Below are 23,646 nucleotides of genomic sequence, written 5' to 3'. Positions count from 1 at the left end.
TGGGATCTCTACAGTGTAGATTTTGTGTTGTGGTGATGTTTCAAATCCAAGCTTGACTTTCTCCTATTGTTCATGACATTCCTGCCCTATCTTCTTCCACAGCTAACTTCTGAGTTCTCCAGACCCAGACTAATTTCAGTAGTACCCTAAGCAAAATGTATTTAAGACAAGCCTGCTGGCACTGAGGAATATAAAAAAAGCACTGCTTTCAAAGTTCCAGTTCCCCTTCAGTAGGATCTGGCTTTGAATTACTTTTCTGGGAAAATGATGAATTTTTCATAATTACAATCTCCTTTCTATTCCTTTTTTAAGGATGTGTTTGGATTCAGGTATGTGATCTCATACCTGAGTATTTCCCTCAATGCTGAGAATTAATCCATATAGGAGTTAAATTACCTTCTGAAGAATCATTTCTACTAGCTCTCAAACCACACAAAATAGAATTGTATCCTCATCCCTTATTATTATATTATTTAACTGAATAGAAAACCTCTACTTATCCACAGTATTTGTTTATCAATTTCAAATAACTAGAAAGTATGAAGCATACTATTATATGATTATCAATTTTGTTAAACACAATTTAGTATTTATAATGGAGAAAGCACTAAGGGGAAATTGAGAATTTTCTATGCCATTATAATGAATATATATCATTATTGTACAATATTGCAAACAAAAGATGGCAAGTCTTAATCAATTAATAGCATACCCACCTATAAATAGCTATTATATTTACATCTTTTGAAAGTAACTGCTGTAATTAATTGTTCATTAGCATTTGAATTTCTGATAAGTTCACAGTATTTCTCCATTGGATTTCAGGGTAGTTGTCTTTATCCCTAATTTTCCCAGACATACAGTAACAAATTTCTTTGCATTAAAATATAAGCAAGCATTGATTTTTGTTCCATTTTTATCTGGCAGTAAGTAGTGCAGTAAATCATCTGTCCTATAGAAGTTTCATATAGCTGAACTAAGATTAAGTTTACAAGTGAAAGTGAGAATTTATGTGCAAATTAACCAAGAAGCAATTGAAAAACAAGTATCTGAAAACTACTTTAACGAGAACTTTCTTCATACTCCACAATTATTGAAAACCATGTCTATTGTTTTACAGTTCTACTCGAATTTGAAATTTGTGTCACAACTTGTATACTTTTCAAGTGTTTTGCATTCTAAGAAATGTCTTCTTCATTCTTGTAGAAATATACTTTATATTCTGAATACAACAGTCAGCAAATAATATCCTACAGGAAGGACCTGAAATAAAGACCAACTATAAGAGAAATTCATCAAGGTATACAGTGTCAAGTGCTCAAGAGGAAAGTAGTACAAAATGTAGAAATTCACAAGAAAAACAACTCCACATTCAAGTTTTTTCTCAGTAGATTCTGGAACTGACAAAATTATGACTTCATCCATCTTAATTGACATTATGTCACCTTTCAAGCTTAAAGGAAGAATTCAAGACATATTTTTCTCAGACTCCTCGTCATTTTTCAAGAGATGAAAATATCAATTGAAAATATCACAGGAGAATGTACCTATCTATAATCATGCACATGGCCTCCTATTTTGGAATAAACAGACGTTCTAAGAATTTCTTCCACAAAACTAAAGCAGACCATTAGGGGTTCCCTGGATTTCTTTTCATAACTCTGGCTATTGATGTACCCATTGGGAACTAGATGCCACAAAGTGGGAGCCATAGTGGTAGAGACCAATAATGGGGACTTGTTTGGTATGCTGTAGGAGTAAATAAAATAGGAGAGATTTAGACTACAATTTAAATTATCAACTGAAGACAAAGCAGGAAAATTTAGATCAGTATAAGGAAGGAAGGATATTAGAATATGGAACCAATGAGAAAAATACTGTTACTCTAAGAAACAAACTGGAAAAATAAAGTAGTGCTTAGTCTCAGAACCCCCAGTCAAGAAGAGGGAGATGAACACCATAACAAGTTGACATGGGCCTCCAGAGTGTCATAGCTCTGAACTAGATAAAGTTCAGTAGACAGCTCCTTATTAAATGGCCATTCTCCACATCCCTATAACTCTTCTGCCACTCAATGGTTATGTTCACAAGTCCATTGCTCAGTTACCAGTGCTTCCTGAAGTCAGGATCTTGGAACAAAGAGAATAAATCAGGGTTGCTGCCCAGACTCTTCTTTTGACCTGGAGCATTTTATAGTGGTAGAGTCCTCATGAAACCCACATCAGCTGCACTGTATAAAATCTTTGAGATCTCTGTCATAATACTATGTAAAGCACACACAAGTTTATACTGGAATATTGGGGCACTTGATTTCATAAAAAAAGGCCATCCAAAGCTATTCCAGTGTGTCCTAAATGTAACTACTGAGGTCATTACTATCTTGGGACACAGTAAAGGTTTGAGTTTCTTTCTGATTTTCATGGGTTTTGTTTTGTTATTTCCTATTTTGTATACCAGACTTTCTCTTTCACTTACTCATTTTTATCCCTAATAGCTGATAATATTACAGTACACAAAATATGAAAATCAAACCCATATTTACGAACAAACACTTTCTATACACAGATAATTAGAAACATGAACATGACTACAATTAATTCTGGATGGTATTCATTGAATACCTTCTGTATATTATTTCGTTTAATCTTCACAAAGACTCTGTGGAAGCAATATTTTTTATAGTGCTATTACTTTCTAGTTAAGAATTAAGATGTAGAAATTTTAAGTAATTGTCCAATGTTTGCATATACACTGTACTTAAGGGGTTTATATTTTAGCTGGGACTATTTTTAAACGTAACAAGAAACACTGAAGATCAACACAATAGGAGAAAAAGTATATGATGCATTAACAAATAAACTAGAGAAGTTATTCAGTGCTATGTAATTATACGGCATGTCAGTGTTTGGATTTGTGAGTAGTCTGTATAATTTGGGCAGAGATCAGGTAAAAAGTAAAGAAGAGTAAAGCTGAAAAAGCAGTCTGGGACTTGGCAGTTAAAGGTGTTTCTTGCCACAGAAAGGATTTTAGTTTTGATTGTAAGTACAGTGTGGTGTCTTTGGAATTTTCAAACAGAGAACAATATGTGTCATGACATTTTTTAGGACATTGAATTTGGCAGCTTCATGCAGAACAGATGCTTAGATGAGAGGTTCATAACAGAGAAACAATTGGAAGAGTTGAGAGTATTCTAGACAAAAGTGATAAGAACACAAACCAGGGTAGTGATAGGGAAAGAAAAGAAGGCAGGTGCAGATGATTATAAAAGAAAAAATAAGAACTGGGGAGTAACTGACTGTGAGACACTGGGAAGAATAGGGCAGAGAGGATGAGTCAAGATTTGAGTCTGTGAGGAAGAGGAAATGAGGAAGAGGAGCTATTTGGGGAAACTGCTAGAGTTGAATCTCAACTTGGTAGGATGTGTTAGTGAAAATCCATTCAAAGAGACAGCACCATCCATGATGAAATTCAGAACACTAAGACAAAGAATCCAGAGAGAGAATAAGAATACTTGAGTGTGACTCAAGGCTAAATGAACACAGCAATTAAAGGATGCAATTCTTGCAATTTTCTGTATTTATATATTAAGTATTATATTTCTTACCATTTATTATTTGAACAACTGTGTTCCTCAACCACCTTCCAATGATATTGTGACACCTTATTGGTTAATTAAACACAATTTTCTTATCCATATGGGTTACTTTCTACAAAGTAATGAATTATATATTTTTACATTTATGAAGCTCTCCACATATTTTGCCTCCTGTGAATAAATCTCCTTTGAAATTAAAGGGAAATATAAATTTTCCTTAGATTTAAAAAGCTTTTCTAGTTAAGTTTGCCTTCTTAGCTATGAGATCCTACAACCCCTTACTTTTCAACATATTCTCACTGAGGGTCCCCATCCAGAGAAGAAGAGAGCTGGAGGGAGAGTAAGGAAACTATTCTACTGATAAGTATTTATATACATTTTATTTTTTAAAATGTATAAACTGACTCTCAAAAAGTGAGCAGTTACATACTCTAACATTATTTATTTCTTGTTTGTTGAAAGCAGCATTTTACCATCTATCAAAGTAAAGCAATTATGTCATGACTCTCAGATAAGGGCCTTCTACAAGCACAGTCAGACTCTGTATCCACAGGTTCAGCATTCATGGATTCAGCCAACTATAGATTAAACATACTTAAAATTTTCACCTGTAGTGAATGTCTACACACTTTTTCTTGCTATTTGTATCTAAACAATCTAGTGTAACAATTGCTTACATATAATTTAAATTGTACTAGGTATTAACTAGTAAACTAGAGATGATTCAAGGTATGCATAAGGATGTACTTAGGTTATATGAAAATGCTAAAGTATTTTATGCAAGGAACTTGAACATTTTTGGAGTGTTGCTGTCTGGGGGGGTTGGGGGGGAATCCTGGAACCAATTCTCTTTGGATATTGAGGGTGATTATGTGCAGTTGTGTAGACTATAATTAAGACAATACTTTACCAATTATCTGAAGGAAAACAAAGTACCAAACTTTGTACTGGATTCTAAAAGGATTAATACTATTTCTTCAGTTTATTAGGCAAACATGTGCTTTTTCATTTCCTGAGAGACTAAGGAAAAGAAAATCAGATCCAAATAATTCCATAACTGCATTTCATATGAACTCCACCCTACAGACTTTTGGGAAGAGGAAGGAGACTAGCAAGAGTGGAGAAAGGGGACAAGAGAAGGTAATGGGGGACTCAAATATGACCAAATTACATTTTATACATGTTTGAGGATGTTATGATGAAACCCATTGTTTTGAACAATTAATATATACTAATTTTACAAGATAAAGGAAATGATTTTGTTAACAAAAATCCCTGAGTCAGAACTAGAAGGGATCTTCATGAGTGTCTACACTGTCTTACAGACAAGAAAATTAAGACTTACAAACAAAAAAAAATCCCAAATTTCCTAGCCAGTGGGAAACTGACCCAGAATCTTATAAATTCCAGTGTTTTCTATTAGAGAGCAGAAAAATATAACTGCTTTTGAAATATGAACACTACTTCTCTAGGTTTATCTCTCTTGCAACTTTTACTTAAGATTTCTCACTGATAAAGCAAATTTTTTTTAAGTTTCTGTAATTGCACACCACTTAACAATGGCATGACTCAAAACATTTGTTCTTTCTCTGGGTGTTCTGGGATGTCAACAGTGCCCCACTCAGAAAAATGCCAACTTACACCTAAGTCTTCCCACCTGTAAAGTAGTAATCATCCCTATTTGATAGATGTTCTTTTCCTTTCTTCTTTTTTTCCCCTTTAGGTTGCATGTACCTAGAAAAGCTGCTTCTGGAGCATGTAATTGCCAGTTATAAATGACATGAAATAAGATATTTTCATGCAACACACTTTTCCCTTATCAAACACACATATTGCACCTAGATTCTCAAGAGTCACTGGCCAGTAGTGATTTGAGTGTTAGGAATAAAAGTAGGATAACACAAGTCCAATGGAGACAAGAAATATTTGAAAGAAGGAGAGCAGTGGAGGGGTGAGTTCAAGTATGATGTATTTGATACATTGTAAGTACCTTTGTAAATGCTACCATGTACCCCCACCCAGCACAACAATAATAAAAAAAGAAAACCCACCTTTTATGGTTACCTTTTTTAAATACTTTGAAAATCCTGAGTATAACTGATAGAAAGTATCGAGTTTATCCTGGTATCCAGCATTTATTTCTACAAAATACTTTTCTAATTATGTAGCAGAAGCAATAGAAAATCTTTCTTTTATCAAGACTATTATAATTTCTGTACGCTAATGCTCAAACATATAATATAATTAGGATATACAAGAGATAGGAAACCCATAGGACTCTTGGGTCAAGTTTTGCAAGTGAAGGAGAAAAAGATTCAGTGTTTCTTCTTCATATCAACATTTTCTCTGGAAGACTTGCTCTAGAGGTTAGAATATTTATTCCTGTCTTTAACTATGTCTTGAAAGGCTACAGGTGTGGCATTCATGACCTCTGTGGAGATTTCACAACCAGGTACTTATACTCAAAAGCTACAGACTGAAAGGGTTATTAATAAATCCTCTTTTTTTGAAGTTAGGAAAGAATTTGAGCCTTGCAATTCAAACACAGACAATTTAAGACCCAGAAATGGTTTGCAGCAACAATAAAAAGATTCAATTTTAATTCTTTGAATTTGCAACTATTGCTTGAGTAACATTATTCTAAATGTATACTACAAAATAAGTTGATATTAGGTATAATCTATAATATAGCTAATATGTACTGATATAGCTTTCTATCTTTAAAAGTATATTTTACAAACAAATTTGGCATGCATTTAAAATTTTTAAAATTCCTATCTGAAAACCAGAGATGCTTTTCTCAGGAGGCAAGGTAGTATCTACATCTTCAAAGATTTTAGAGCATGTGCTTATTTGGTAAAGGCTGAGATGGAAAGAATGCATAACAGAAGCTGGTAGTGTTAGAACTAGAAGATGATTTACAGGTGGCACAATGCCAGAGAAAGAGTTCATGTAGGGCTTCTTCATTGTATTAGCTGAGAAGGTCCATGGAAATGAATGTGCTCAGAGCATTGGGAAAAGATATTATCATATCAGAACTGTACTGACACAGGTTTTCCCTAAGTGGGCAAAGACATTGAAGTACAATCCCTTCTCTACTGATACTCCCTCAACACTATACACACATACGCTTAAGGAAATTTGTCTTTGAAAGAGGAATTGCCACACTTTCACCTTCCTACAGCTCTTAAGCAACTAGTTCTGTGTACCACATACTTCACTGCTTGATATTTAGACTCCCAGTCATTGAAAGTATTGTAGGATCTAGGAAGGAACACAATTTACATGGTTAATAATAAGCATATGAAAAGTGATTTCTCTAGGCTAATCTCATATAGTCGCCTCAGATTTCACCTGGGCATTGATTGATCCAACTATTTGGTGATGGAGATCTATGGGAGAAGTTTCCAAATCTCTTTGATGAAAATCTAATAACAGATAATTGACTACTTAAGAAATAAGTCCATAACTACCCTCAAATCTAAGTCCACAATTCTACTGAAAATACTTTAACAAAATTGGAGCTTGAAAACAACTTTTATAGTTTGAAAGGGCAAACACATTTGTAAATGTTTCAAATACCTTTTATATTATTTTATATCAATTTATTATTTTAAAAAATAATCACTTAAAGGATTCTATAAAATTACTGTTGCATAATTAGTGTAACACTTCATCTACAGAAACTATTAAAACCTTCCTCATACAAATGTCAACATAGAAGAAATATACAGTGTTTTTTATTTCTGAGTGATGAATGCAAGCTTACTACTTTGTATATCCTCTATCATTCTTAATCATCTTAAGAATTGCCTGTAATTACTTACCATAATTTTGAATTGTTATTATAGCAATGTGTGGAATTTTGAAGCAATTGATTACCTGATGTTGGTGTATAGCCCAACTTAGGACTCCAGATCGCTGCCATTTGGCAAAATGAGGTTTTAGCTTTAAGTGAGCAGTTTGGTGATTTACTTTAGTGTACATAAATGATAACTTAAAGCTCATTTGTCCCTATGCCATTTGTACTTTTACATCATAAGAAAGTAGGACAAATAATTAAAAGTCAAGTGCTTTAGCATTAAATCTTTGTGTTAACAAAGCAGTAAAAAAAATCCATGAAATATTTACATATGTACAGAAAACTTTTTCATTCTCATTTCTCTCCTCTGGAAAAGCCCATTTAAATATGTGTGCATAGAATTTATTGCCAATTTTGCCCCCTCTGGAAATAAAGTATTCAAGAGTAAAAGAGGGCAAGATGATTTTGCCAAAAGCACTACATTTATTATTAATTACAAATGATATAAATTTGTAAAATTTTTAAGGAAATGCAGACTACTTTTAATAACTCAATCTTTATGTGTGTTACTTTCCCACCTCTTTCATTTTTTTCTCTCTAAAAGCCTGGTAAGGAAAACTGATGCTAAAATTTGTCATATCAGCCTAGGTACTAAGGCAGCCAACACAACTACTGCTGCCACAATTGTCTTTCTCTTTATTATACAAATACACTGGTGATGTAATTGCAGAAGTTGGGGTTTACTCATGCTGCTGGAGCAACTGAATATTTTTTTTGACTGCTTCCTTTAGCATCATAGAACAGTTGTAAAACAGAACCACCGAACACACAATCTTAGCAATTCATCTCTTGAAAGTAAATCTTCAGGATCTTCATCCTGAAGAACTGATAAAGAAAACCATTGGAAAGCTTAATTTGCTCCAGATTCGGACGCCCAGCTGGAAAAACACTTGAATGACACAATACTAGTCTATGACATCTTGGCTTTTAACCCTTCCCGGAAGCTCTCAACTTTTCTTCTCTGTTTCACTCTAATTTTCCCAGGAAAACTCTACGGAGTAGGGAATATCCATGCTTTTATCCCAACCCTGTTTGTCCTTATGCAGATATTCCCCCAGGAAGTTGACTGAAAACTAAACAAGCATTTACATTCTGCATTGAAAAGCAAGCAATGATTGAGAACAACTTGATCTTCAATAAAATCATATAGATTATAAACACAGGAGAGCTGAGTTTTTATAAATGCATATATTACACTAAGACAGTCCCATGGTTGTGATTCAAAGTGCCAAAAAAAAAAAAAATCAAGAAGAAAAGGCAAAGGTAAAATCACATGCAGATGAGGCAGTGCATATAGAGGGGAAAGAACATACCTGAGGGATTCTCCTTTAAAAAAAAAAAAGGGTGCACACCAGCTGGGTTGTTCCTCCCCTCCTTTTGGGATGTATATGTTTTCCTTTCAGGACTACCACTTGCAATTGTGTTTCTAGTCTCCTTTTCCTTATTCAGCCACACATAGTTAGAGCAGGAGCGGAGGCTGCGTCCCAGCGACCCGACTCTTGCAATCAGGCATGCCTTTGGTCTGCAATGGTGTCTGTTCTTTTGTCAGTTCTTTCGCGCTCCCTGGGTAGCCTCCAAAGCAATTTTACAACTTAGCTGCTGGCACAAAACTGCCTTTCACTCTTCTCATTGCCAAATTTCTTGGGTAGCACATTCCTCAGCCCTTTCTCTAAGAAAGCAAGATGGGATCTCTCTCTCGCTCTCTCGCTCTCTCTTTTTCTCGTTGACAAGCTCCAGGGCTCATCCACAATTGAGGGTGTGGAGCAGCCCAGCTGAGTGCGTGCTGGGAACTTCACACATGGAGGCTGCAGCCGGCCGCTTCTTCTCAGAATGCAGCAGGGACCCTCCAGTCTCCTCTTCCTCAAGAGAGCCTAGGCTCCCTCTACTGCCGCTGGAGCTGATCAGAGCAGCTCTGTGAGGGTGAACCACAGCCCTGACTCACAGGAGCTGCACGGTGACCACTGCCAGGTGTGGCCGTCACTACCACACTGACAACTGTGTGAGGCACAGCAGCAGCATCCCTGGGCAACGCCTGGATGCCTAATCCTTCCTTTATCTCTGGAAGATGACCTAGGAGAGGATCCTTTGGCCAATTCTGTTAGGAGCATTAGTAGAATAATAAGGACAATTATTAAATTATTCCTTTTATTTAATAATGACTGTTTTAGGGATAGCTTGGAACCATGACAAATACACTGCCCACAGTACAATTCCCAAATAAGACACCAAGAAGCAGCTAACAGGACCCCTTATGTAGATGAAAGAGACAGTGACATCTCATTCCCAGGTGGTGGTGATTCTTTTTATATTTAGTGGTTATGGAAAACCACTTGAAGGTGATTCCTCAATAATTTGAATTTAAAACACATACATATGTTTATGGTGGAAACAGTGTTTCAAGGGTTTTTCTTCTGATTTAGGAATAATGACTTGCCACTTGATGTTAACATTTTAAAGATCTGGCTAGGAATTGAATGAGCTTGCTTGCTTTTTTTTTTTTTTTCTTTTGCTGAGTAGAGGAGGTGGGGGAGTAATAGCTCCTACTTTCCACCAATTAAATATTTCAATCCTCTAAGCCTCTTGTTGAGACAAATATAAAAAGGACTGACTCTTAAAATAGAGCCTTAAACAAGCTCAAGTCTTGAAAAATAATTTGTAGGTTTTAAGCTGCTTCTGGTATACTGGCTTAGTTTATTTCCTTTGCTTTGTAGAAAATGGGAGGATATTTATTTCCCAGACTAAAGAACAGCCAACTAGTAGCTGAGATTAAACAGGATAAGATGTATGTCCTCAGATTTGCATATCAGTTTTCAATACATATAAGGAAGAGAATGGTTAGATCAACTCTCTACTTGCCCATGAACATTTGATATATAATACTTGCCAACCAACTGAACAGTTAAGTCTGACAGAACATTTTTAGCAAAACATTCTACCCACTATATATGACAACTAATAAATAATTTCATAATTTAAAATATAACTGTCCCCAAATTGGGCATAAATATATACTCTAGGTACTGGCAACTAAGCCCTCTCCATTTGCGTTCCCAGCCCCACCTTGAGCTCATAGCAGCACAGCTTCCCCAACCTGCTGCTTAAGTGACTGTTAATGGACTTTAGCAGCTGTTCAAGGTCTTATGACCTGCACCAGGGGGCAAACACTGGGGCAAGTGTGTTCTATGCCTTTAGTGCTCCACTGGAAAGGCAGGCAGGACAAAGCTCTACTGCCCCTGGCTGCAAGCACTTGAGAGTAGCAAAGGAAAACTGGTTAGATCTAAAAGTACATGACAGGGCAAAACTTGACTTTTTTAATATAGAAAAATTCAGTCTAGCCTAAATGTTTTGAACTATGTCCATCAGTACATAGAGGAAGGAGCATGCGTTCAGTCTTCTTCTTCTTCTTTTTTTTTTTTTTTTGGTATGAAATAACCAGACCAAAATGCTAACGCTGTCTTCAGCCTAGAGCACCCAGCACAATGCATATATATGTCTTCCGTAACTTGGGACATAATATCAGTGATTTAAATGTTTAAACCTAGAAAAGGAATATAAGTGTAAAATGATTATAACTATGTGTGATGTATAGAATGTACATGTAGTGCAATAAAAAGAGTAGTGCAAATATTACTCAATTCAAATACTTACATGAAGGAAATCATACAGGGATAGTGACCATCAGTCTTTGCTTATAGTAGCAAACAATGTTCCATGGATGCTCCAGTCCTGGTAAATGTGTCCTGATGAATGCACTGTGTAGCTCTAATGATTCAGATTCTGGTGATATAGTTCAAAATGGAAATTGTTTACATCTCTGAAAGTGGCAGGGATTATGTATCTGAGGGACACAGGCTGCTAATAAAATGTCACTTCTGGAAACAGTGACAGAGAGAGCTTTAAGACTTCATTCACCTGCAGGGACACTGAAATCCCTAACAGAACTTACTTGGCTCTTGATGGGTAATTTCCAACTGCTGAGGACTTGCTCTGAATAATACATAATTACAATAATGTGAGTATAATAGTAAGTTAGAATGCTACATATTCTTATGTGTAACATGCACTCCATTTCCACAAACAATTTTCAAATTGTCAAATTAGCAACATTAAACAACACAGGATAGGAATGTGTAATTTCCACTTACATTCTTGTTATTGTACAGGTATATGCCTCAAAATTTACAGAGTGATTAAATAATATCATTTCTCTCCAAATCCACCAGCAGTAATTTCAGGAAGAGTAAAACCTCCGGGAAACCACTTACCTTCCATATCACAGATTATTCATTTCATTTATGTTTTGGGAGGGAAAGCAAGGAATCTAGGTCATTGGTCATTATTTATTAGTAGTAAAACTTGACTAAAGCAAATGGATAAGAACTTTTGTAAGAATTCTCTAACTTCTTATATATTTGAATTTAAGCAATGGGGAAATTCTTGAGAAGGAATAAAATCATAAAACAGTCTTGTGCACACTGAATCATATTTGGAGTTTTCCAGAAGACTTACCCTTTATTTTGGGAAATTAGTAAGCAATCATTGGACCTCACTTTTAAAATAAATAAATAAACTGCTGTCTGGTCATTGGCTTTCTGTATCTATGCAAATGAATTGGTATAAGAGATTCATTGCCAAGACTCTTGAGGACAAAATCACAACTACTACTTTTTTTTGTGGTGCTGAAGATTGAACCCACCAAGGTCTCATGCTTGTATACTACCACTTCAGCCACAGTCCCAATCTTTTTGTTTTTAGTTTGTTTTTGAGATAGGTTCTCCCTAATTTTGCCAGGCTGGCCTCAAACTGAGATGCTCTTGCCTCTGCATCCTGAGAAACTGGGATTACAGGCTTGTACCACCTCACCCAGCTTTATAGTTACTTTTAACATAGAAAGTTGATATTTCTAGCTCTATATAAGTGGGTAAAGTATTTGGGAACAAATATTTGGGAATATTTGGTGCATCTAATGCAGTTTGGAAAGATTTGCTACATGTAAGTTGTTCTGTTTTGAAGTTAAACTTCCCATTTAAGTCAGGGTCACTTAAAGATTTACCTTTGGGCAGAACTGAGAGTGTATAATTGCAAAGATGTCATCATACAAGACTTCACACCTCCTTGCTGCCCACTCTGTCTTAGGTTGCTCACTCTGAAGAAGGTTAGTTGACCAAGCAACTGTCAAGGAGGTAGGCACCTGAACAGGAACAGAGGACAGGAACTGAGCCCTTCTCCCCATACCAGCCATTTTGGAAGCTGACCTTGGAAACACATTCAAGCTTCCAAGTGACTGCAGCCACCCTTGACATTCTGAGTGAAGCTGCACCAGAAACTCCAAGGCAGAAACCCCAAGCTAAGCCATTCCTGAATCTATGGCCAACACAAACTGAGACAATAAATGTTCACTATTTCAAAGAAAGAAAGAAGCCAGGTGCAGGTGGCTCATTTCTATGATCCTAGCTCCTCAGAAGGCAGAGATCAGGAGGATTATGGTTTGAAGCTAGCCTGGGCAAACAGTTCATAAGACCCTACCTCGAAAAATCCTTCACAAAAGAAGGGCTGTTGGAATGGCTCAAGGTATAGACCCTGAGTTCAAGCCCCAATACTGCAAAAAAAAAAAAAAAGAAAAAAGGACTTTTGAAATGTCAAAAAGAGGAATCAGATTTTCTATCGTTTAACTTTGAGATTTCAATGTACCTATATGTTCTGAGAAGTAAAATTTTAGGCTCAACAAATTCAGTTACAAGATGAGAATGTCATGCTTCCCTAAGTGTTATTGGCAGTGCTCTATCTATACATTCTTAGCAGGATGATAAATCTCTATTGTAGCACTGATTTATTATGAAGTAGTTTTACTATTAATTTGCTCATCTTCCTGCCTTTTCTTGCTAGACTGTTAGCTCTATGATGGCAGAGACCATGGTTCATTCATCTGTATGTCAACAAATGCTCAGGGAATGGCTAGATTGAAAGCATGACAGTATGCTTAGTAAAGCACATAGTTAATGAGGTTTAGGGCATGGGTCAAGTGTCTAAATAGCCAATTACCTTTGTTCTGTCTCTTGGTCCAAATGGCACCCTTACTTTTCACTTGGTGCCTCAACAAATGTGGGCAAGCAAACCTTCTAACTGCATAGTCTAACAATTTTAAGTATCACAATAATAATAATATCTAAAGTTAAGCATCCTTACAAGAGTCATGACATTTTTTATTAACTTATACTTATCTCTTAGAAATCTGTAAAACATTATAGTGCTACTATCATTGTCCCCACACAACAGCAATAAAACAGACTCAGAGAGGCTGAACAGTGTGTCTGATCTTATGTAGAACTAACTAGTAAAAACTGGAGACTGGATTGAAAATGTGGCATCCACCTTCTACTTTAAAACTGGTCCCATTACAAATCTGACATTATATATGACACAATTTGTGAGTTTTCTTTAAAAAATATTAATTAAAGGGAGTGAAATTATTCAAGAAGACATTCAGAACCTTTCTGCTTATGCAATGATCATTAGATATTGAGTACTACTTGCTGCGACAGCCTCTAGACTTTCATTCTGCTGCTTATTTTTTATTTCCTTTAGCAAAATTAGTGTCAGCACTGTAGTCCAATGAATCAGATGAAGGTATTTGAAAAGAGGTTCTAAAGTTTGAAAAATCACAGTATTTGAGCAATATTGAGTGAAATTTTCAATTTTTTTTTATTCTTTTGACTTTCGTTGACTGAGGGTACTATGACTTAGAGATACAGCACCACACTGGAGAACTCAGACAATGAGGTCAGGGTGCTTGGTTTCCAATCTCGGTTATAACAAGTACTGTCTTCCTAACGTGGTCAAGTTTCTTAAACTCTCTAAGCACACTTACTTAAAGTGAAATGGGTATAAAAGCAATTCCAATTCATATTCTTGCTGATGACTCCAATGAAATAATATCTGTAAGGTCTTATAGTAGATACAGTCATACATCAAGTGCTTTCATTGGTAAAATTTAAAAAGTTTTAATACAAATAATATTAAAATACCAAATGCTTTATTTTTGATCCATAGTTCTGTTGTTACTTTCTACCTTTATGGCCTTACTCCTTTTGTGTGACTTCCTTGAACTTCAGTGTTCTATGTGTGAATATGTTCTGTACTCAAAATGTGTGTACTACGTACTACATATGTGTGTTTCCTTTTCTATTCTTGATGGCGTTCAAATAAAAAGTTCAATTTACTTTGACAAAAATAAAAACTATAATCTTAATGGTTTTATATTCATCCAATAAATGTTTATGCCCACTAAACATTTCTAGATGCTTGACAATCAGGTTCTTATATAAATTGAGCTACCTTGTTCAATATTAGAAGACATAAATGTCTCAGATAAAATACCTATAGCAATGAAAAATAAATGATTCTTAGGTTTCTCTTTCTCCCAAAACAATAACTTCTTTTCCTTTCTTCTGAAGATAAAGAAGTACAATTATGAATAATGTAATATGCCAGCCATTCAGGAGTTATTCAACAGGTGCTGATGACTCTAAGAACACTAAAATAAGCTCTACAGAAGCACCAGGCAGACTGAATGAAATCATTATTTGTTGATCACAAATTGTTCACATTCAAAATTTATGGAGATATGTCCTTTGTCTACTTGGTATTAAAGATCTGAATTGCCCAGTTTAATTTGAGTAAAGCATGATATGTATGCATAGGCCTGAAGTACCAAGTCAAAATCCCCTTGTACTATCAATATACATTTTAAAAAATGAAGGGTAGGAGAGAAAAATAGGTCTTTTCCAGAGGTGGGTACCAATGAGAGGTGGGTGGGCACAAGGACAGGGGAATGAGGGTGAATATGTTGAATGTATTTTGCATCTATATATGACAATAAAAGAATGAGACCTATTGAAATTGTTCTAAGAAGAGGGAGGGGGGAAAAGGGGAGCATGATGGATGGTAAATCTAACATATATTGTGAGCACATATATAAATATCACAATTTATCCACCTGTGCAACTATTATGTGCTAATAAAATAATAAAAAATAAAAGAATAACTGGTTTGGGGCTTGGAGTGTGGCTCAAGAAGTAGAGCATCTCCCTAGCAAGCATAAGGCCTGAATTCAACTTCTAGTTCTGTGAAAAACAAAAACACCCTGCTTCAGATAAGCACACGGTAAAATCAGGAATGCTTTTCTTTGAAGCAGTCTAAAATACTTACATCAAAAACAGATATATAAAGTGTATTATGTGCATTATGAAAAATGTCACATGAAACGTGAAGTGGTTCCATAGTGAAACCCATTATTTTGTGCAATTAATATATGCTAACAAAAAGCCATCATGGAAATTTGGAATGATGAAAAATGAGGATAAACAAAAAGTTTTATTATTTTCTTTCCTCCTAAAAATAAATTAGATTAGTGAATACTATATTAAATTTAAAATGCTGCTACCTGCAATATTTTATCCTATTCTTAGTTAACTTGTTTACTTTCTTGCTTATTACTTTTGTTGTATAGACGTTTAAAATTTTGATGTCCCTTTTGTCTATTTTTCCTTTTTTTGTGCACTGTTTTGGTGTTATAGCCAACAAATCGTTGTCAAGTTCAATGTCTTTGCTCCTATGTCTTCTTCAGGGTTCTAGTTTACACTACATACTTAAGTTAGGTATTATATTGCTTCACATTGCACATTTATGTCTTTAATCCATTTTGAGTTGATTTTTGTATATAGCATAAGGTAAGGGTCCAGTTTTACTCTTTTGCATAAATATATTCAGTTTTCTCAATACCACTTCTTGAACAGACTGTTATTTTTCCATTGCATGGACTTGGCAGCCTTGTCAAAAATTTGTTTGACCATACATAGGAGGGTTTTCTCCCCCCTGTGTTTTCTATTATGTTCACTGGTCTTTATTTGATGAGATTAATATCTAGAAAAATTTAAAGACTACCAAAAAATGATTGATTTTTAAAAATGGGCAAAGAACTCAAATAGATATTTCTCAAAAGAATAGATATAAGCAAGCATGACACCCTACTTTCAATCCCCAGTACCACCAAAAAATAAAAAAAAGAGATATACAAATAGCCAACATGCATATGAATATATGCTTAACATCAGTAATCACTAAAGAAATACAAATCAAAATCACAATAAAATATCATCTCACACCCATTATGATGGTCAGTATTAGAAAAATAATAACACAGAAAATAGCAAATGTTGGCAAGGATGTGGAGAGATTGAAACATTTGTAAACTGTTGGTAGAAATGCAAAATGATACAGCTATTATGAAAAACAGGTAGAAATTTCCTCAAAAAACTCAAAACTAAAATGACCAAATGATTCAGCAATTCCATTTCTGGGTATTTATTCAAAAGAAATAAAATGAGATCTCAGAGATATCTGTACACTCGTGTTTACCACATCATCATTCACAAAAGCCAAGAGCTGAAAGCAATCCAAAACATATGGATAGAGTTTATAAAAGGTAATATATACACAGAATATTATTCAGCCATAAAAAAGTAGAAAAATTCTGTCATAATCTACAGCACGGATAGACCTTGAGGACGTTATGCAAAGTGAAATGACCCAGTCACAAAATAATAACCATATTATATGATTCCATTTAAATGAGGTATGTTAGGAAGTCAAACTCACAGAAAAGTTTTAGAGCTCTGTAACACAACAATGTGGATATACTTAATACTTCTGTGCTGAACACTTAAAAATGGTAATAATGGCATATTTTGTGCTATTTTCAACAGTTTTTTTTTCTTTTTTTTTTCTTTTATTATTCATATGTGCATACAAGGCTTGGTTCATTTCTCCCCCCTGCCCCCACCCCCTCCCTTACCACCCACTCCGCCCCCTCCCTCTCCCCCCCCTCAATACCCAGCAGAAACTATTTTGCCCTTATTTCTAATTTTGTTGTAGAGAGAATATAAGCAATAACAGGAAGGGACAAGGGTTTTTGCTTGTTGAGATAAGGATGGCTATACAGGGCATTGACTCACATTGATTTCCTGTGCGTGGGTGTTACCTTCTAGGTTAATTCTTTTTGATCTAACCTTTTCTCTAGTACCTGGTCCCCTTTTCCTATTTCAACAGTTTTTTAAATGCTGGTATCAAAAGGAGGTATTAAGCTGTTTTACCATTCAAAAACTGGTTTATCTTGCTCCTGCCTGGAATGGAAGGCAGAATGTTGAAATGGCCTCCATCCTGAGCATCTTACAAGCATGAGCAGAGGCTGACCAGAGATGCCTCATCTTTTTCAAATATTCTCTCTCCCTGCTCTTGTTTCTTTAAGGTATTTCCAATAGTCAGTTTTCGCTCTCTGACTCTCTTTAATGACCTGCAATGATTGCCTAGCTGTGCCTTCTACCATCTATGGGGCTGAGATCTCTGGAACTCCAGAGTTTCTGAAATGCAAACTCATTCCAGGTATTTGGAATGCTTTTATTGTCTTTATTCTATAGCACAAAGGATGCAAACACAAGTCCTTTAACGGTCAAAGCCATGTCTGTAGAAAGTCAGTTGACTGTGATAAAATTTAGAGAGACAGGAACTGTAGGAAGTTGTAGAGCACATGCCCTCATTAATCAGGTAGCCACCTAATGAGTGGAGTCCCATGTAATAAAATCTGTTCTCAAAATAGGGGAAAAAAACCTAGAAATTTGTGTAAATTCTTACAGTGTTTAAAACAATCTGCATGCAAAACAAAACAGCAATGAAAAAAAAAAGGTGGGCTCCTTCCAGTTTGCTGCCCACCAGCTTTGGATTCTTGCTACAAAGCACAAAGGAATTAAGAAATTTAGATCTTCTAACACAAATTTCACACCAAAGACAGACTGACTTTTTTCTCATGGATATATTCTAGCAGGACTTCATGTAACCCTAGGAGTTGGAGTCTTTTCTTAGCTCAACAGTCTTTCTGGTGCTTCTTTTTGATATCCAAGGCTTCCATGGGCTGTCATTACCTAATAGGCTTTGATTATAAAAGCTCTTCCCATGCAGTTTTAGTGAGTGTACTGAGACTCTCTATTCTTTGCCACTCAAATCCTGGGCGTATCTGCTTAGTCCGAATGTTTTCCCTGGAACATTCCTAAGAAAAGGGTGGTATCTTTTGTGTTTATGTTTTTCTTACTGGTGGCTTACTCTTAGATTGACAGAAGCCTTTCAATAGCAGGAACCCCTAAAAGCAACTGTGAGCTAAATTTTAAAATTCATTTAGGACCATTTCTCATAGGAACAATCCAAATCCTTTGGAGATGTCTAGGGAAATGAGCTTCTGTAATACTGTAGATTGCATCTACTCTCCCAATTACCATCTGATAGCAGTAAATTGGGTTACCTTTCCTTTAGTATCCAGATTCAAGTCTCTAAAACCCATGAAAATAATTCTAATTCACCATCAGATATGTTCTCTACTGTGCACAGGATGAATGTATAGATTCAATTCCAGGTATGGAAGTCAGTTCTCAGTAGTTTTTTGAAGTTAAACATGTAAAATGTTTTAACACAGAAAAAAAAAAATGAAGCCACTATTTTAGAGCAGAAACTTTACAGGATCTACAAGTAATTTTTTGAAAAAGCACAATGCATTGCAATCAATACTGTTCCATATTTTACTAACTATATGAAACCACCAAACTAATTTCAGCAAATTGGCTTATGCCAGATAGTTATTTATATCCAAGAAAGATAAATACTTCATTAAAGCCAAACAGCTCAAAGTGATTTATGCTTCTCCTTCCCACCCACCCCCATCTTGATCTGTAAGATGAGCTGTCTTTAAGAATATTTCAAGGATACATCTCTAAGGGCTAGACGGATTAATAGGACAGCAACAGAAACCATACATAACAAATAAAAGCAGTTGACAAGCTATCCCCACTGGGTGGGGGACGGGGTTGGTTTGCACCTGTAATCCCAGCTACTCAAGCACTCTAGGGTTCCAAGGCTGGCCTCAGGCAAAAATAGGAGACCCTACTTGAAAAGTAACTAATAAGCAAAGGACAGGGATGGAGTGTAGCGCAAGTGGCAGAGCATCTATCCAGCAAGCAAGCCATAGGCCCTAAGTTCAAAACCAAGTGATACAAACAAAAAAAAGATACCCCCTGAATCCCAAAATAGCTATAAGATCCTAGTTATCATCTTCTAGAGAGAAAAAGTAGAAAGAAAGAACAAGGAATATGAAAGACTTGAGAACCAGTTAGCTCAAAAGTAAACAAATGTGTTCTCTTAAACATATGGGTACCAGTTGGAGAGAGAGGTAAATGAAGAGGGTAAGGAGGATGAATACATGTGTGAATATGGAACATTGAAACCTGTTGAAGTCATTTTAAGAAGGGGAAAGAGGGAGAAATGATGGAAGGCTGAACCAAGCTGGGGTACTTTGTACATATATATAGAAATGTCACAACAAAACACTCCATACATCTCTATGCATTAATAAAAACATTTGAAAATGAAAATAACTCTAAGATTTTTTTTTAAACAGTATGGTGGCTATTTGAGGCCAATGGTTATACTCTTCAGCTCAGGATAATTTGCAAAATGTCTGTCATTTTTTTTTAAGTAAAGAATAGAGAAGGAACACATCTAAATCACATACGAAACTGTTAACCAAAAGATAACAATTATTTGAAATATAAGAGCATTTCTCCAGAAAATGAAAACATAAAGACAGATTCACAAAACACATAAAAAGGTAACCAAATAATATTTCAAATAAATGTTAAAAAGATAAGAAAGGTGATAAAAATTGAATAGAGATTGTAATTAGGAAAACTAGAAATGAGGTGACTGAATTCAGAAAAGAATAGAAATAAAAGCAAAATTACTTTAGAAATGAAAGAATATAGAGTTTATAAACACAGCTGATACCACTCTAGGAGAATTATAAGGAAAATAAGAAAGTGTTTAAATAAAAATATGTAAAATAGTAAAAAGACTATATATAAAAAATGGCAACTGAAGAAGTTAGGAAAAGAACATTTAATATACATATGAGGGGACCCCCAAAGAAGAAAAGATAGTAAAAGCCTTAATTCAGGGAAGTTGACTAAAATTAAGCAAAACAAAACACAACAAAAAGAAACCGAAGCATCTTATCATGAGAGGGCATACTGCGTGCCTGGGAAAACCAATCCTTGAAGTGTAACTCCAGGACTTGTGTTAGCAAATTGTTTGGACATCTAGACCAAAAGGTAGAGTTATTGATGAGGCAAGAGTCAGAATGTCTTCAGATTTTTTGACAAGTTTTATACCAGAGGCAATGGGGTTGGAAAATGAAGGCATTTAAGTGAAGAAAAGATGAGTCATGAGTTTGACATTCAGACACCTTGACTTTGAAGAGACAACCTGCTATAAACATACAGAAACTAAAGGCCTATTGTTCCTGCCATCTCTTCTTGAGGAATGCACTCTAAGGACTTCAGATAACCAATACAAATGAGGTTCGGTCAGCATTTAAAAAAATGATAACATTGAACATCGGTAGTTGTTAATGTCACAAAATAGCCAGATGTCACATACCTTCTTATATCGCTAACTATGAAACAGTCCTGCCAAAGGAAATTGAACTTGAGCCTAATAAAGTCAATAAATGCAAGTACTGATTCATAGAAGATTTAGATAAAAGAAGAATATTAGCTACACCACAGGAATCTCATCGGCAAAATACAGAGTGTGACAATGCTGTAAAGTACAAGACTAAATGACCCTTCAAGTTTCTTCAATAAATACATTTCAGTATTAAAAAGAAAGAGCAGAAGAGGTACAGAGGAAAACCTACAGATAAAAGTACATTTGAAGGACATAAATACATTTATTATCTGGATGCTAATTAGACAAAAGTGGCATGACTCAAGTGGTGGAGTGAAAGCCCAGGGATCAATCCCCAGTACTAGGCAAAAAAATAAGTAAAAAGAAGAAAATTTTGTTAGATAATAGGAAATTTAAACATTCAAATGTATATTCAGTGATTATATAACCATTTCTAATTATGAAAAATTATATAGGTTGTATTAAAATGTTGAAATGTTGTAAAAATGTATACTGAAATATTTTATAGGTAAAATGATATATTTGAAATTTTCTTTAAAATTCATACAGACAAGGAGAAGGAAAGTGAGGTATAGATAACTGGTCATGTGTTGATAATCACAGAAATCAGTGGATTGGCCCCTGGGAGTTCATTAGAATAACATGTCTACTCTGAAATGCTTAAAATTTTATATAATAAACGTAATTACGCCTAGTGGTCACACTATAAAGGAGTCAATTTATTTTGTGCTTGTGTGAATGTAAGGTACCAATATTTCCAAACCAATATAAAAAAATTATATTTTGGGGGGGCAAAAGGAGGATACTAGGATTTGAACTCAGGGCATTGCATTTGTTAGGCAATAGCTCTGTTACTTGAGCTATGCCTTCAGACCTTTTTTCCAGGTTATTTTTCAGGGGCAATCTCACTTTTTGGCCCACGGCCTGAGAGCTTATCTGGAATGAGATACTCTTACCTATGTTTCCCATGTAGCTGGTATTACAGATAGGTACCACCACACCTGACTTGTTTTGTTGAGATGGAGTCTTGCTAACTTGTTGCCCAGGCTGACCTTGAGTCACTATCTTCCCAATCCCCACCTCCTGAGTGACTGGGATTACAGGCATGAGTCACTGCTCCTGGCCCCTCTCTGGAGTTTATTAGCATACTTAGAGAAGAAAACATATCATTCACACTGCTTTCCTGCACACTTGTGTTTGCTTACCTAGAAGATGTATGTCTGGGACTGGGCAGAACATAACCTAAACTATTTCAGTCTTTAAAATATCAGAAACTATTTCTAAATACTGATGAGACAAGCCTTTGGAGGGGCTTTATACAATAGTTAACAAACTTCTCAAAGACAGTTCTTTTTTTGGGTGGGACTGGGGTTTGAATTCAGGGTTTTGTGCTTGCCAAGTAGATGCTCTACTGCTTGAGCCATACATACCTCTGATCCATTTTGATCTCATTATTTTTGAGATAGGGTCTCTTGAACTATTTGCCTAGGCTGACCTTGAACCACAATCTTCCTGATCTCAGCTTCCCAAGTAGCTAGGATTATAGGAATTAGCCACTAGCACTGGCACAAAGGTAAATCTTGATGCCAACTATGCTATGACAGTTACGTTGTACATGACAAAACGCACCTGTACCACTGGGGAAAAAGTCTTTTGCCGGGTGCTGCCTTCACAAAATGCATGCAACTCAGAAATCATCTAAGCACCTACGCTATGTGATGATTGTGGCTGACAACATGGTTTTAAGCTGTGCTATCATGTCCCTCTAGTGTCACAGGCTACTGTCAGAACCTCCAAGTTGCCAGAGGATTATAAGTCATTGTGCTGCTTGTCAAATCTTCACCTGATTCTAGATGAGATGCTATTTCTAACACATTACCCAGAGTTAAAAATGCATGTAATTTCATGTATCATCTTTAATCTTGAAAGTGAAGTCTTTGTTTAATGTGAGAGCCTCTGGCTCAGATAAGAATTTGGGTTTGTATTTAGATGTAGACTTAAGCACCTCAGAATACCTCAGCCTCACCCTAGAATTTATTTTACCTTATTGAGATACATGGCATGTCTTTGGAGTACAGAGAAATATGGGCTACTCAGTAATTATTTTTAAAAAGCTATTTTTACATAGTCTTCATAGATTCCCTATAGGGATAGCTCTGTATGAATAACTGCAAAAATATAGTGTTTGTATTAAGTGTAATTCTTAGACTTAAAATACTACCTCTACAGAGGATTTGGGAGGTAGAGAGACAGATTAGCCGTGCTTACTCTTTCCACTAGGTTGATAAGCATCATTGCAAAATTGTTAATTTGCTTCAAAAGTCTTTTTATAAGGTGGTTTGATTTAGTTACCCCACAATTCACCGCTTAGGCTAAAGAGGCAGAGGGGGCTTTTCTCAAGAGATTTCTTGGTGTTCATTTTACTCCATAGGATTTTTTTTTCTTTACCAAGGTCATATCAAGTCTCCAAGCTATAAATGAACAATGGGTAAAGACCATTTCTCTCCAGACACATGTATCTATTTGTGATTTGACAAATTCCAAAAGATATGTTCTTCCCCAAATCCTGCTAAGCAGGACTTGGGTGCTAAAAATAGATGCAGAAAATCCCTCTGTCTGTTCT

Source organism: Castor canadensis, chromosome 2 (genome assembly GCF_047511655.1).
Source record: "Castor canadensis chromosome 2, mCasCan1.hap1v2, whole genome shotgun sequence".
NCBI classification, from domain to species: domain Eukaryota; kingdom Metazoa; phylum Chordata; class Mammalia; order Rodentia; family Castoridae; genus Castor; species Castor canadensis.
The sequence above is the reverse complement of the archived record's forward strand: the minus strand, read 5'-3'. Positions refer to the sequence as shown.